Source organism: Cricetulus griseus, chromosome 2 (assembly GCF_003668045.3).
Source record: "Cricetulus griseus strain 17A/GY chromosome 2, alternate assembly CriGri-PICRH-1.0, whole genome shotgun sequence".
NCBI classification, from domain to species: domain Eukaryota; kingdom Metazoa; phylum Chordata; class Mammalia; order Rodentia; family Cricetidae; genus Cricetulus; species Cricetulus griseus.
The window spans coordinates 343,585,682-343,601,029 of record NC_048595.1 but is presented as its reverse complement, the minus strand read 5'-3'; the positions used below and the strand labels follow the sequence as shown (position 1 = coordinate 343,601,029).

Genomic DNA, 15,348 nt, shown 5'->3' with positions numbered 1-15,348 from the left:
TTTTTGCTACTTAACTCTCTTCCAGTAAGCCCAACAGCCCCTTCTATTCTACTGTTGCTTTTGTACTATAAAGTTAGAAACCTAATATGAAAATTAAAATTGAAAAAGTTGAAGTAACTTAAACAATGACAAGAAGTTGCTAGGGAGGACTGAAGGAATTTTCCACCAGTCTCTTAGATGAACAGGTTTTGTTACATCTGTTTTGTTCAAATGTCTACTTGGTTTGCTTTCTGGATCCTGTATGCATTCCAGATAGTTGAGCTGCTTATCTAAGCTTTAAATAGTGGTACAAGGTAAAAGCAAGAAAATAGGCCCCATGCCCAGGAGTAGTCAGCCAAGACAAACTGGACTTCTTGCTTTCCTTTTGAGAGAGAGAGAGAGAGAGAGAGAGAGAGAGAGAGAGAGAGAGAGAGAGAGATTTTGGATGGATAGGGAGGTAGGGAGGTTGGGGAGACATCTGAGTTGGGGAGATATATCTGAGAGGAATTAGGAGAGGGGAATAAATACGATCAAAACAAAATATATGAAAATTTCTAAGAATAAATAAAAACATTTATTTATGTACAGTTCAGATAAAAGATCAATTAGGAAAAATTGAGCATACTTAATGCTTAAAACTCAAGTGTGGTTCTCAGTTATAGAAGGATACTTCTCTGCATCTCTATATTTTTAAAGTCCTTCATGAGACTGATGTTTATCAAGTAAATTGGAGCTCTAACTTCCAACTTACTAGTAGCCTTCCCAGGCCAATGAAGTAGAACCAGTCTGTGCAAACATCTGCACACTTTTCTACAATAACAATGACCAGGCAAATCCCAGCAAATCATTCTTACTCTTTGCTTTAAAAGAATAAAATGATGGCTTGTTTGCATAGAATTTAACCAATGCAATGCCTTATGGGCACCACTTTCCGAAACTATGAGACAGACAATAGTTTAGGAAGTCAATACTAAAAGGTTAGTCTAATTTTCCTTCTTTCTACAAACACTCTTCTTGGGCATTTATCCATAATGATTTCTATCCATAACATGGCAAGCACTTATTGTTTTAGTTCCATTTCTCAGTTCAGTTTTAGAAATAGAAATTGATTTTAATATTACAAAACCACTGTGATTTGTGGAAAAATAGCTGCTTTGATGATATTCTTAGTCCTGTCAATGGCCAATTTGTTTGAAAGTCAAAATAGAACATCTTGGGATGCCTTTCATAGGTGAGCTTAAGTAGGAAGGCTTACTCATACCCGGGTGTTTGGAATAGGCTTCTGAATGCTTTTTATGGTCTAAAAGATGGCATTATAATCCCCATTTCTTATCTGAAACTGCAGGTTCATGTGCCAGGCACATGGAATCTCCAGGGCCCAGAAAATTAATATGGGAAGAGCAGGTCATGGTCACTCTGTCCCCTGTACAGTTCAGGTAAAGGACTTCCAGATTTAGTACCACTGTTCTGAGTACATAGTAATGCATAAACATGAAAAGAATGAAAGATGAATAATGAAATGTCACAGTTTCCAAGAGGTGGCCTTTGCTCTTACACTCCACCCATCTAGAGACTACACTCAGCCCTTTGTCATTCCAAGTGTTAATAAGAGCAAGGATTTGGTGGTTTAACAGGGCTGAGGGATTCCATAGCCACTACATGTTAGATGCTTGGCTAAATTTCTTATTAAGCATCTGTCTTTCTTCTCCAACAGTTGCTCACAGCTTCCTAAGTCCTTGCCTTCTGCTATAGGTCCAAACAGTTGACCAGTCAGCCCCTGCTTTCATAGCTAATTCACCAAAAAGCCACACTGATTTCAAGATAAATGGTAGCCATTATATACCACTGGCATCTTACTAATTCTATCATGTAGCCTGTTAAAATATGTCTTTGCCCACAAAGGTGTCTCTTTTTCTATCAAGAACTCCAGGACTAGAAAATGTGACATCTCCATGGTATTTTAGAGGCAGCAAAGATGGGCTCATGGTCACTCAATGGAAAGACCAGATACTTCCTCATTCTCTGTTTCAGTTCTCATTCAGGCAGACACTCTTGGTTTCATAAAGCTAGTGTACATATAGTACTGAAAATGCATTTGAATTATCTTTCTTCAATTCCCTATCCCCACAACCCTTCAGGCTAGACTAGAAGTTCATTGATCCAGCGTGTGTGTGTGTGTGTGTGTGTGTGTGTGTGTGTGTGTGTGTGTGAGTGAGTCCTCATATTTAATGCAAAGTTCTATAAATGGTTCTGGAGAAGTGAACTGTATTGAGTGTTTGCTGAATGTAGAAAGGGAAGATGGCAAGGATTTTGTGTTTTAAAGAACACTATTTAATATTGCACTATTTGGCCAAGGAAGGTGTATCTTCTACTTAGGTGGTTCAAAAATAGATAGTAACGACATTGCTTATTTTAATGGAATTTTTAGTTTTCAAAATATTTTCATATAAAATATTTTATCTTATTTTTTTCCCGTCCTGGGGGATTTCAGAATGTCATCACTGGGTGTATAAAATGCATTTGAACTAGTACCTTGTCTTTTGATTGTAAGTTGGTGCAACTTTTCTTGTAGTATGTTAAAAGTCTCAAGAAAATTACATACACAATCAATCAGAAAATACACTTCAGAAGTTTATCCCAAGTGAATCTAGATACACAAACATTTCTTGAATAAAGAGATTCCTCCTCCCCAGTGCTATTTACAAAACAAATTATTAGAAAACCATTTAAACACCAGACCCTAAAGGACTGCTTGACTAGATCATAGCACAGGCAACGGTGGAATTCTACTTAACCCTTGACATAATGTGATTAAAATTTCAAAGATTTCCCTAAGGTGGAATGTAGCAATAACTGGGCATACAAAATAGACATAACTGATCCTAATTCTGACACATGCTTCTGCTCAGGTGCATAGACACGAGCCATGAAGCACACTCATACCAATGCAGTGCTCATGATTCCCTTTGGGAGGGAGGATTACTCTAAAGTAGATAATGACTACTTTTATAATGTAACAAAATAACAAGTGGCTACTTTTGCAATTGAGGAGACACATGCCAGCAGCATCATTAACTCAACAACAACAACAATAACAAAAAGCTCACTAATGAAAACCTGGCATTTAGTGGTGCAAACAGTGGCTACCATATAGGAATGAGTCCAGTGTCTCTGGCAGTATGTTCAACACTGGCTGGTAGCCAACATCCATGTATCATCTTTGTAGCTGAACATGTGCACATCTCTGGGGCTATAGCGAAAGATTTCAACAGCTCTCTCAGTGTTTTTTTTTTTTTTTGACTCATTGCTACTTTTCCTGATTACTGTGTCTAAGTACATTTAAAACACGCAGGGGAAGCCAGCCATTATTTGCCATTCAGATCTGACAAGTAGGTGAAAGGCAATTTCACAGAAAACCTCATGAGCCCCAGAGAAGGGATAGGCCATCTTACTCAGAGAAATCTAGTAAGTTCAGTAGTGCTCTTGGTTTGAGGTGCTGTGTACACATTTTCCTCTGGCTCCTCAGCTTTTGTCAGGACTTGTGATGCAAAGCAAATAGGAACAGAATGTCTAAAGAATACTAATGGGAAGAGCACAGACAAAGTCAAGACTGCAGGAAGTCTGCATGTCTCTCCTGCCTCAAAATGCTCAAGGCCAGTCCCAGAATCAACCCTCTTCCCTGTGATCCCCTTCGGAGTGCACCCCATCTCTACCTCATTGAGTCACCCTTTGTCACTCATGAACAAGATGTTTATTCAGACTTACTTCTTTACTCAAACATCTGGGCTACTTATCTGTCAAGATAATTGCCTGTTTCTCTTGCTGGCATTTCTCTTCTCCCCTTTCCATTTTGTTTAGCTTCCCTTAGAAGTTCTCTCTTAGCAGAAAAGGTACCAATCCAACCAGAGAGGTAACAGCCCAGCCGGAGGCTAGTTATTGGAATAGAGAAAAAAATACTTCCATTCTAAAGCACTTCAAAGATTCTTTCGCTGAGTTTGATGGGAAGAAGTGAATAAAGATTTAGCTGTGTGTGTGTGGGTAAGCAAGTTAGAAAACAGGTAGAATGACCCATTTTAGTGGTTATAATGTCCAGCTACCCACCATCCATTCACCCACCCACCATTGACCACCCATCCATCCATCTATCCACCATCTATGCATCCATCCATCCACCATCCATCCATCCTTTTACCTACACTTGGATGTCAGAACCAGACTTAAAATACAATCTTGTGCAGAAAGAATACTTCCAGTATATATGCACAGTCTCTCAAAGAGAGAATCCAGTAAAGCACACATAAATGACAAAAGAAATAAGAACAAAGCTCTGCAGGTGCCATGACAATAGCAGGAAGATCTGACCTGGCCAAGGAGTTGAGGATGCTTCCCTGTGGAGGGTGCCACGCAGCTGACAACAAGCTTCCTTGTCTTGTCTTTGACACAGCCCTATCCACCAAATGGGTATGGTAGATACTCCACACCCACTTTTCCCTTTGTTTTTATGCAGAGTCCAACTAGGCATCAGGTGTCCAGCCACAGGGGATGAGGAAGTAGCAGGATAAGCTATCCAAGGTCATTGTATTCATTTTTTTTGGTCCAAAGATTACATTAGGAATGACCGTCCTATTCAGTTTTAGTCACTGAGGCATAGCAGAAAATTTCCTCTCTATTGAAAAGAAGAGGGGAGAGGAGCCCCACTTCCCCACCCCTCACTCTGACTCTGGGTCTTTGGAGTTATCACGACCTACTAAATCATACCTAAAACTGATTTTCCCAGAGCTTCTTAGGAGAGTGCTACATGCCCAGTGTTTAATCCACCTTTAGCCAGGCATGCTATGGCTTGCAGCTCACAATATTCTCCCTGGGGCCATGCCACAAAAAGATGCAGAAGAGGCTTAGAGTTTGCACTTACTCAATCCTGGGAGAAAGTGGACTCTCCAGAACATGGCCCATTTGCTTTGGGCATATAGCAAAACTTGGCATAGGTGGCTCAGGATCTTTGTGTGAAAAAGGAAAATATAGAGTTCATGCAGGCAGTATGCAAATGACCATTATACATCACAAGTGATTGTTCATTCAAATGTGAGACTATGTCACATTTGGCTGCAGGCTACTGAAAGTCATATGAATGGAGGTGCTCTAGAAAAATAAATCTGCCATGATTAAGGGTATCTCAAGGCAGACAGAGTATTTGGGAAGGCAGCATTTCCTTTCTATCTTTCACTAAGAAGACAGAAGGTAGACCTGATGTGCCCATTGACAAACATTGCTTTCCTTCTGCAATTCTTGAGTGTGAGTGTTCACTTGCAAGAAGGGACCTTCTGGGAAGAGCAGCTACAGGTTTCATGGTGATTCTGTTGTCTCTTCTTGCAGCAGTTTGAGTAAATGAGGTAGAGTCAGTAAGATTGTGGGAGACTCCATACATGGTGAGTTTGCATCTATGAGGAGGTCCTAGACTTGGGGGTGACAGACTTAGGGTCCTGAATGGGTACTGAGTGACCTTTATCGACTGAGAGAGGGGTTGTGAACTGCAGACAGGATAGGTAGGTGTTTTTTATGGTTGGTCCTGATAGCCACTGGCCATATTAATTATGGTTTGTCTCTTTCTGAGTCCCCATTTTTCTTAAATAAAATGCAGAACTCCATATCTACTGTCTTTCCTCACTGAGTGACAGTGAGGATGAGACTGAGATGGACAACTTTGGTGAAAATACTCCACTTGTCTACAAAGTAGACTATGTAAGGATAAATCACTGCTTTCATTAGTGGGCAATGACCGCTCCTCTACTGCTATGGCTAAGGGACAACATTTGCCCTGAAACCCCCTGGGTTTCTTGGACTCTTCAAAGAAGCACAAACCCCAGTGGAGATGGTTCTTTTTTCTTGTACTGATTTTTTGATTTGAATAATCCCAGTTCTAAATGGACTCTTGAATATGGCCCCAGGATCTGATGCCACCAGAGTGCTGGTTTCTCTTTGTCTGGGAACTCAATGGCTCCTAAGTGAGAGCCCTGCTGAGGGTGCCACTTGCCTCAGTATTCAGAAGACAGTCTCTTGTTTCACCATGAGTCTACAGAATCCAAAGACCAGACCGGAGAAAATAGGTCTCAAAGGCAGCCATAGTCATGTCTTTGTTTCCTGGAGCTTTGTGGTAGAGTAGCTGCATATTGCTTCATGGCTAGGCACAAGTGACACAATTGTTGAAGTATTTGAAGTATTCTGATTGTCCTTTCACTTTCCTTTTAGAATTTTATTCTGTCATCTCTCTCTCTCAACACAGAGCCTGCTTAGCTTTGTTGTTTCACTTTCCCAGAACTCCTCATTGGGATGACCAATGTGTTCCAGTATAAACTTCTGTGATGATGGAAGTATTCTAGATGTTCCCTGTCCAATAAAGTGACCACCAAGAACACACAGCTCAGCTATTGAACATTTGAAATGGAGTCAATATAACTGAGGACCTGAATCTTTAATATTTAATTTCAATGGACTTATATTGAAATTGGCATGATATTTGATGGTCAGTGTATTCAGTTTCTCTACTACAACCAAAATTAGTCTCCCCTAGGTTCCAGTCCATAGCTTTCTCAGAGAAGCACAAGAAAGTCCATCTCATAAACCAAGTACCAGGAATAAATTAAGATCTGAACCCTCCTAGGCAACTGTGTAGCTTTCTCTCTTCTCTTGTGTTGGGGATCAAACCCAGTGCCTCACACATACTAAGCAAGAGCTCTACCAATGACCTACATGTCTACATGCCAAGACTAGTATACAAGTTTTGAACAACACCATGCTTTAGTCAAAGAAGCCCAGTGGCAATGGGAAAGGTGGCAGAGAAATGTGATAGGTAAAAAGATAATGGTAAAGACCTTTAGATACATATCAAAGCATGCCTGATGGAAGGCATATTCTCCCCAGTGCTCTGGGATGCTTCTAAGTGCCTCTGCCTCTCACAAATCTGGCAAGATTTAAGGTCACAAGTGAATGGGCAAGAACTGGGAAAGAATTGGAATGGCAGATCCTGCAGGATGCCAGAGTTCTTGCAAAAGGAGGTAAGGTGCCAGGTACACTGGGGTTTTGTTCTGTTGTGGAATTATCACAGCCATTGGAACATGATTGAAAAGGTGGGGATCAGAAAGCAGCTTACAGAGCTCATGGTGGACTACAGTATTTTTGTTGGGGTGTTGGACAAGAGTTGAAGCTCTCTGCTCTTAATTAGAATGCCATCCTTTCAGGGAAGTGTTTTTTCTCTTGCATTCTTTTATGAACATTGGCTTCTGGGTGTTCTTTTCATATTGAAACTGGGCTGTGTTGCTGTGTGTCTTGGCTTGTCTTAAAACTGCTTTCAAGTTCCTGCCTGTGTTTTCACTGATACACACTGGCATCAGAAGAATCTTTGCATATAAATTCAAAGGTTGGGTAAAGGGAGGAGGACACGGGACTGGGATTGATGCTGTGGAAGCTCAACCAGAAGGATAAAAGGGCCCTTCTGGGCGGGGGGGGGGGGTTGGGGGTTGGGGGGAGCAATTGGAGATGAGCAAGCAGAGAACATGCCGATGCTTATGTCTTGGGATTTGCTCTTAGAGTCTCAGTCTCCTGTTCCTACCACAGACACATCTGCTGCCAACACTTCACCTGCCCTGTGCTGCTTCAAGTGGAGAAGAGGAATTTTAATTAAGCCACTGTTCAGAATCTATGCTTTCCTGCTTAAAAAGTTTATACAGTCAGCCAGAGACTTTTTTTTTTTTACACAGATATGTGGTCAATAAGTAAGCACACATAAAAGGAAAAGGAAAAAGTAATTAGCAGGGAAATTTCTCTGTTGTGGGTAAGACAGTTCAGACTCCACTTCCTTGTCCCCTTGGGGAAAGATTATTACAGTATTTAGCATAACCTTATTGTCTCCCAATTTCAAATAGCACAGAGCATGTGAAATCAAGGGACAGACACTCTGAGAGGAGGAAGTTCATATAACTGTAACTGGATTGATTCATCTGTCCTGATGTTCATGGTCCACCCAGGGAAGGACATTCACGTCACAGGGATCTCTTGTATTCAAAATGACTGGATGACTTAGGGCATCCTTTCTGTAGACATTTACTAATGTCCACTCTGCACACTATGAATTCCAGTCCATTTAAATGAAAAGACAAAAGGTCCTGCCAGGGCTGAGGTAACTCAGAGGAGTGATTTTTTGAAAGAAAGATTTTGTTTCACTTAGGAGATGTCTGGCAATGTCTGAACACATTAATGTCACTACCCAGGGTGGGTGGTTTTATCCTTCCCAGGACCTTAAGCAATGTTTTGACACTTTTGGTTATTGAAGCTGCTGTTGGGGTGGTGCTCTACTCTGATGTTGCCAAGTATACTACCATACAGAGAGCAGTCTCTGACAAAACAATTTTTTTACTCAGAAGTCTTGACAATGTTTGAGAAACCTTGGGCCAAGTGACAGGTCCAAGACTTCACTGGAGTGAGGGATGGCTCTCAAGAGGGTATCACCATGTCACTGTTGGAAGACTAGTAAACACTGAAAAGTGTCTCAAAGAAATCTCAGAAACTTTTCACTTAGATTTCCTATCTTAATGAGGTTTTCACTTTCCCTGGAAGGGCAGGAAAGTGAGACCTCAGAGTTGCGCAAGCAACCTTCTATTTTCTTAAGTAGTTTAGATCTTTGACTGTAGCATATGCAGAGGCAATCTGTGCAGATGATTTCTCCATGGCCTGTTTGCTGAAGGTCCTGACTCCCAGGGCTTCCTTGCTGTTAGGAAATGGAGAAGATTCAGAACTTGCCATGTATGAGTATTGTCAATATAGGCTGGGATGGAGCAGGTTCAAATAGTGGCAATATTAAGGAGGCTGAGACAAGATTCAGAAAGTGGTGACAGAATTTGTACTAAACTGGTTGGAAAAACAAAAGAAGATGCAATATTTCTCTTTTTGATTGTAAAAGTAACACAGACATTGTAAAAAAATTCTTCCAAGTATAGAAAAGTATGAAGAGGAAATAAAAATATCCTAAATTGCATTACTAGGGAATATCAACCATGAAAAGCTTTTGAGAAAAACAAGAGAAAGAGATGAATGTCAGGTATTCTGAGACAATGAGCTAGGGAGATTGAAGTTTTTTTTTTTTTTTTTTTTGAGGATCACAGACTGGCCTGCATGAACATCAATGGTTTGAGATGATGTTGTTTGAGAATCAAGATAGCTGAGTCCCTGTCCTTCCCCGGATGAGGTGGACAATGGAATGCAATCATCTTATCACTAGATGAAGCCCTCCTTACCTTTAGGGCTCATGTGCAAAGCATCTGTGGTGCTCACCTTCACAGATAGGAGAAGTGTCCTTTAGCTGAAAGAGAAGATGACTCATTTTAGTTCAAACCTGACAAAGCAGGATATTTGTCATTTCTAGCTTCCTGTGTCACATAGCACAGTAGAACAGCCTCACTTATAATAGCTTTCATTTTTGGGACTTAGTTTTTTGGCAACTTCATTATGAAGTAATATCGAGCTTAGAGAAAGGTAGCAAAAGCACCCAGATACCAGATAATTATTAACATGTTATTCATCATCCTGAGTCTTAAGTCATAGCCATGATACTTCCTTTGCCCCTAATCATTGAATTTGTTTTCCTAGGAATAGGACATTCTTTTTTGTAAACAGTGTGAAAATAACAGAAAATAACCATTGATTCAGTATTGCTATCTAATCTATAGCTCATGGGCCTCTTTAATAGCTATCCCAACTGGGATTAAGTTATAAGGAGTTTGATACTGGATGTCCTAGATGGGAGTTACTGATGAATCCTGACATGGCATTGGTTGAGTTAGATTCACCCACTATTACTGGAAGCTTAGGTTGGATTCTCCCTTAGTGAGTCAAAAATGCTTTGGCAGGAGAAGGCTTTTAGAGTGAGAAATGGATTGTTTGCTGAAATACAGGGTGAAGCCTTTCGTCTCATACTCCCTCCAGGAGTCACAGCCCAAACCTTATTCCAGCTAGTATTTCTGACTCTAGGCTTGTGTATGAAATTCTAGACTCTTGTTTCTGATTGGCCTGTTTTATTTATTTTATTTTATTTTATTTTTTTTTTTGAGAGAGGGTTTCTCTGTAGCTTTGGACTGTCCTGGAACTCACTCTTTAGACCAGGCTGGCCTCGAACTCACAGAGATCTGCCTGTGTCTGCCTCCCGAGTGCTGGGATTAAAGGCATGTGTCACCACTACCCAGTGATTGGCTGGGGCTTAAGGGACACAAATAGATAACTGCTGAAGATGCAGATCTCAGATAGGAAGAAACTCTTTCAACATTTCAACACAAAACATGTCTGTATATGCCAGTAACTACTCTTTAAACCTGGCTTTTAGGGCTCAGTGTGTAAAGCCCCTTACATTTGACTGTGAGACTGGATTTCAGATCTCCATGTAAATGCTGGGGAGGCATGTTGGCCTGCCTATGATTCCAGCAAACATGAGAGGTGGAGACAGATCTTATAGCAAGCTGGCTGTCTAGATCAGCCAAATCCAGTTAGGTTAGTTAGACTCACTTGAATTCTGGGTTCAAGTGAATGACGTAGCCTTACTATATAAGGTGCAGATAGTGGTAGGAAGGCACGGGACATCAACCTCTGACCTCCACATGCATGTGAACCTATATATATATATATATATATATATATATATATATATTATATATATAAGTGCCACACACACACAAACACATATATACATAAATAAATGGATCACATACACATACAAGAACAAAACATTCCTCCCCCCAAACTGACTTTTGTTTATGGACACAAATTCATAATTATTGTCCAATTGGGTCTCACAGTTCCAGGTGAAAGCCAACTGGCTAGTGGAATCAGCCAAAAATGCTTTCAAATAATTTCTAAGCATTCAAATACCAGAATTCTAGGAATTATTCTTTGAGGAAGATAGTGCTCAATGTTCTTCATGCTGCCTCAACTAATGGAGGAGGAAGTGACCAGAAGGAGACCTATGGTGGCCATCAGTGTCTTCAGAACTCTGAAACCCTCACACGGTCACTAATTTGTCAATATTGCTGCTCTGATTAGCCAGCTGATCTGTGTTTGCAATCAAAGCCTATGATATGAGGAAAGTTATTTGAGCAAAAGATGTTCATACATAAGGCATTTGGTAATGAGGTGTCTGGTGAAGCCACAGCTTGTGACACAGATGTCTGGGGCAGGCTTCCTGGAAGTAAGTCACAAAATTTTCTCCATAAGGTACAATGATACCACATTTTCATTTAAAAAACTCTTAAATATTCTACAGTGCATTCTATGTTCTGGGAATTATTTTAGCTGTCTTTGATAATGTCCTAACTGTTCAGAACAGCCCTTGCTCCTCTCTGTTCCCATCCAAATGAAATCTATGCTCTGTTTATACTCTTGTTGGAAATCCTGAGGGGTTAGCTAAGGCTGGAGAAGGGCACAAAGGCAGCAGGACACAGGTCAAAGGCTATATTGAGGTGGACACCCTGAAATACTATACAGTAGTAATGAGGGCTTTGGAGCACAAGGGCATCAAGGGAATTGTAGTTTTAGCAGCCCCCACAAAGTGTTTATTGAATGGTGGGTCTTAGGCTTTCATCATTTGCTCCTCTATTATTCATTTGCATGTATCAAATGTCTTGACACTTAACCCTGGCCAACCTCTGTCCTTGCTCCCATATTTATTCTTTTCTGTTGATTGATGATTCTGCCCTGCTAAACTCCCTTGCCTTCATCTTCAGGAAGAGTTCAAATGCATCAGGCAGAGGATGGGAAACAGGCATGTCAGGGTTTTCTTTCCTTCCATGTCTATCTTTTCTGTGACTTAGTTGCAGTGGTATTACATCTTTATAGCCATGTTATTCAGTTGGGTAGCCCTTCCTTTACAACTCTGCCTGTCAGTGAGCTTCAGAAAATCATCCTTGCTCATTTCTTTTTGTGCAGAAGAATGGTGGCAGTTTTCCTAATTCTCTCATCCCTGCCCACAAAAATATTGCATAGTCTCACTGATCTTAATTAAAAGCCTAGCTGGCTTATCTGTTACTGTACAACCCTGATAGAACATAGAAATGTTCCTTCCATTTCTATTTCATTGAATAATTTGAGGAGTATTGGTGTTGGTTCTTCATTGAAGGCCTGATAGAATTCTGCACTGAATCCATCTGGCCTTGGGCTTTTTTCAATTGGGATATTTTTAAATTACTGTTTCTATTCCACTAGGAGATATGTCTATATCTATCAATCTCTCTCTCTCTCTCTCTCTCTCTCTCTCTCTCTCTCTCTCTCTCTCAGATACACACACACACACACACACACACACACACACACACACACACACACACGTCTTTTAGTTTCTCTAGATTTCAAATTATACTACAGAACTACAGTAATAAAAACAGCATAGCATTGGTATAAAAACAGAGACATTGGCTGGGTGGTGGTGACTTACACCTTTAATCCCAGTGCTTGGGAGGTAGAGGCAGGTGGATCTCTGTGAGTTTGAGACCAGGCTGGTGTACAAGAGCTCGTTCCAGGACAGTCTCCAAAGCCATAGAGAAACCCTGTCTCGAACCCCGCCCCCCCAAAAAAAACCAGAGACATTGATCAATGGAATAGAATATAAGTTTCATACATAACTCCACACATCCATAGAAACTTTATTTTTTTAAAAAAGAATCCAAATCCAAAAATACATACTGAAGAAAAAACAGTATCTTCAACAAATGGTGCTGGTTAAATCAGATAGATAACTGTGTGTAGAGGAATGAAAATAGATTTATATCTATTGCCCTACACAAAACTCAACTCCAAATGGATCAGAGACCTCAACATAAGACCAAATACACTGAGTATGATAGAAGAGAAAGTAGGGAATAGGCTTGAATTCATTGACACAGGATAGCACAGACATTAAGATCAATATTTAATAAATGGGACTTCATGAAGTTAAAAAGTTTTTGTACAGTAGAGAGCATCATTTGAGTAAAGCAGCAGCTAGAGAATGGGGGATAACTTACCAATTAACCATCTGACAGAGGAATAGTGCCTAGTCTATACAAAGAACTAAAATAAAAACCTCAATGCCAATAAAACAACTCAGTTAAAACACAAGATGCAGAAATAAACAGTTCTCAAAAGATGAAACACAAATGACTGAGAAACTACTATGAAATTTTATCTTACCACAGTCAAGATGGCCAAGATTAAAAATAACAACAACAAATGACAGCAGATGCTGGTAAAGATATGGAGAAAGCACAGCATTTATTCATTACCAGCAGGAATGAAAACTTGTACAGCCACATGGAAATCAGTATGGAGCTTCCTCAAAAAGCTGAAAATTGATCTAACTCAAGATCCAGCTACTCCACTCTTGGGTACAAACAGAAAGGACTTTACATTTTACTACAGAGATACTTGCTCATACATGTTCATTGCTGCTCTATTCATAATAGCCAGAAATTGGAAATAGTCTAGATGTCCATTTCCTGGTGAATGGATAATACAAATATGGTACATTTATACAATGAAATATTATTCAGCTGTTAAGAAAAATGAAATTTGCAGGTAAATGGAAAATCATCCTGAGTGAGGTAACTTAGACTCAGAAAGACGAATATTGCATGTTTTCTCTTATATGTGCAGTTAGCTTTTAATCTTTAGATAAATCGATTTCAATCAGAATACCACCAAGCTTAAATAAGGGATTAGGATGCAGGAGGAGGTGATCTTCCCATGGCCAAGAATGGGGAAACAAATACATTATTATAAAGTGATAAAGAGGAAATTAGAAGGGGCAGATTAAGTGGCAGGGGAGATAGGTGGGCAGGGTAGAGGAAAGAATATGGGAAGGGACAACTCACACTAAAGGTCTCTTGAAAAGCCATAAAGCCTACTCCTGTGGAAGTGTCCTAAAATATATACATATATAAATGGAATTTAAATGGAGTTACGCTATAATGGGGGAGACAATGTCCCAACTAGACATGTGCTAACAAGTAAAACCCATAATCAAGAATTGGTTATATCTCTTTTGAGTCATTGGCCACAGCAGCCCCACAGACCACTCCCAAACACTACAAGCTATTGTTAATGCTGTTGGTTACCTTCCACAATCTGATTGTAATACACCATTACTAAAGGCACCACATACTTACAGCATCAAACATGGAGAAATCATGCTGGTGCTCAAATAGAACTCTTATCTCTCTTGACAGACATTCACAGTGCTGGAAGGTATTATACATACTACTGGAGGAGGAAAGTGATCATCAGTCTCACCCAGCACTGATCCCTGATAGCTGTCATAGCAATCTGTCTGCAAGGTACACCCACTGGTACAACAGTGGCATGAATATTCTTGGAGTAACCAACCACCTTTTAACAAGATTTAAGGCCTGCTCTATGAGATGAAATCCATGCTTGGCACTGTTAATGAGGTTAATAACTGGGGACTAGATAGTCATGGGCCTAGGGGAAGCCTAAATGAAAACAGCAATAAAATGACTTCCAATGACATATTGTTATTTCCATAGATCAATGTATCATGGAACCCTCATTAAAGAACTTCTTTCAGGCCGGGCATTGGTGGTGCACGCCTTTAATCCCAGTACTCGGGAGCAGAGGCAGGAAGATCTCTGTGAGTTCAAGGCCAGCCTGGTCTACAGATAGAGATCCAGGACAACCTGCAAAGCAATACAGAGAAACCCTGTCTCGAAAACACATACACACACACACACACACACACCCCTACCCACCCCCCACCCCCCCCCAAAACAAACCAAAACAAAAAACCAAAATAAAGAACTTCTTTCAGTAGATGGTAACTAACTCAGAGACTCACAACTAGACACTGTGTATACAGTGACAGACTTCAAAGCACTCAGCTCTAAATGGAATGTCTGTATAACACCACTCCTCTCAATGACCAGAGATTGGTAAGTAAGAGGAAGCAGAATTTAAATGCTATATGTGGTGCATGACTCCAAGGAAACAGCAATTTCCAGACATAACAAGAATGATGCACGTGTGAACTCACAGAGATCGAGACAGTGTGCACAGTACATTCAAACAGGACAAAATCAAAGTATGGAGAAAGAGAAATGGTCACAAAGTCCCAACCCCAGCAAAACTATTTTAAATGGATAGTTATTGGGAAAGGGAAAAATCACTTTTTTCAATGAAGTGACACTGGGCACATCAAACCACACCCTAGGACAGACCTCATGCTCAGGAATAGTTGGACAACACAAAATGGACTCCACGTTCTCTCTTTATGGTATTTTTTTGTGTGTGTCTGCTTTTGTTTTCAAAGCAAGAGAAAGAAAATGAAGTAGAGTGGCTAGAAAA

At 40.3% G+C, this 15,348-nt stretch overlaps 1 protein-coding gene across 3 annotated transcripts in view; it reads right to left on the bottom strand.

The window, feature by feature from the left end:
* The window catches only part of Prlr (prolactin receptor), a 171,515-nt gene that overhangs the window by 46,435 nt on the left and 109,732 nt on the right, over positions 1 to 15,348 (bottom strand). For all 3 annotated transcript variants that reach the window (XM_027401294.2, XM_027401295.2, XM_027401288.2), the window contains exon 2: positions 9,267 to 9,331. The gene's annotated coding sequence lies outside the window, so the exon portion shown is untranslated. The remainder of the gene's footprint in view (positions 1 to 9,266; positions 9,332 to 15,348) is intronic.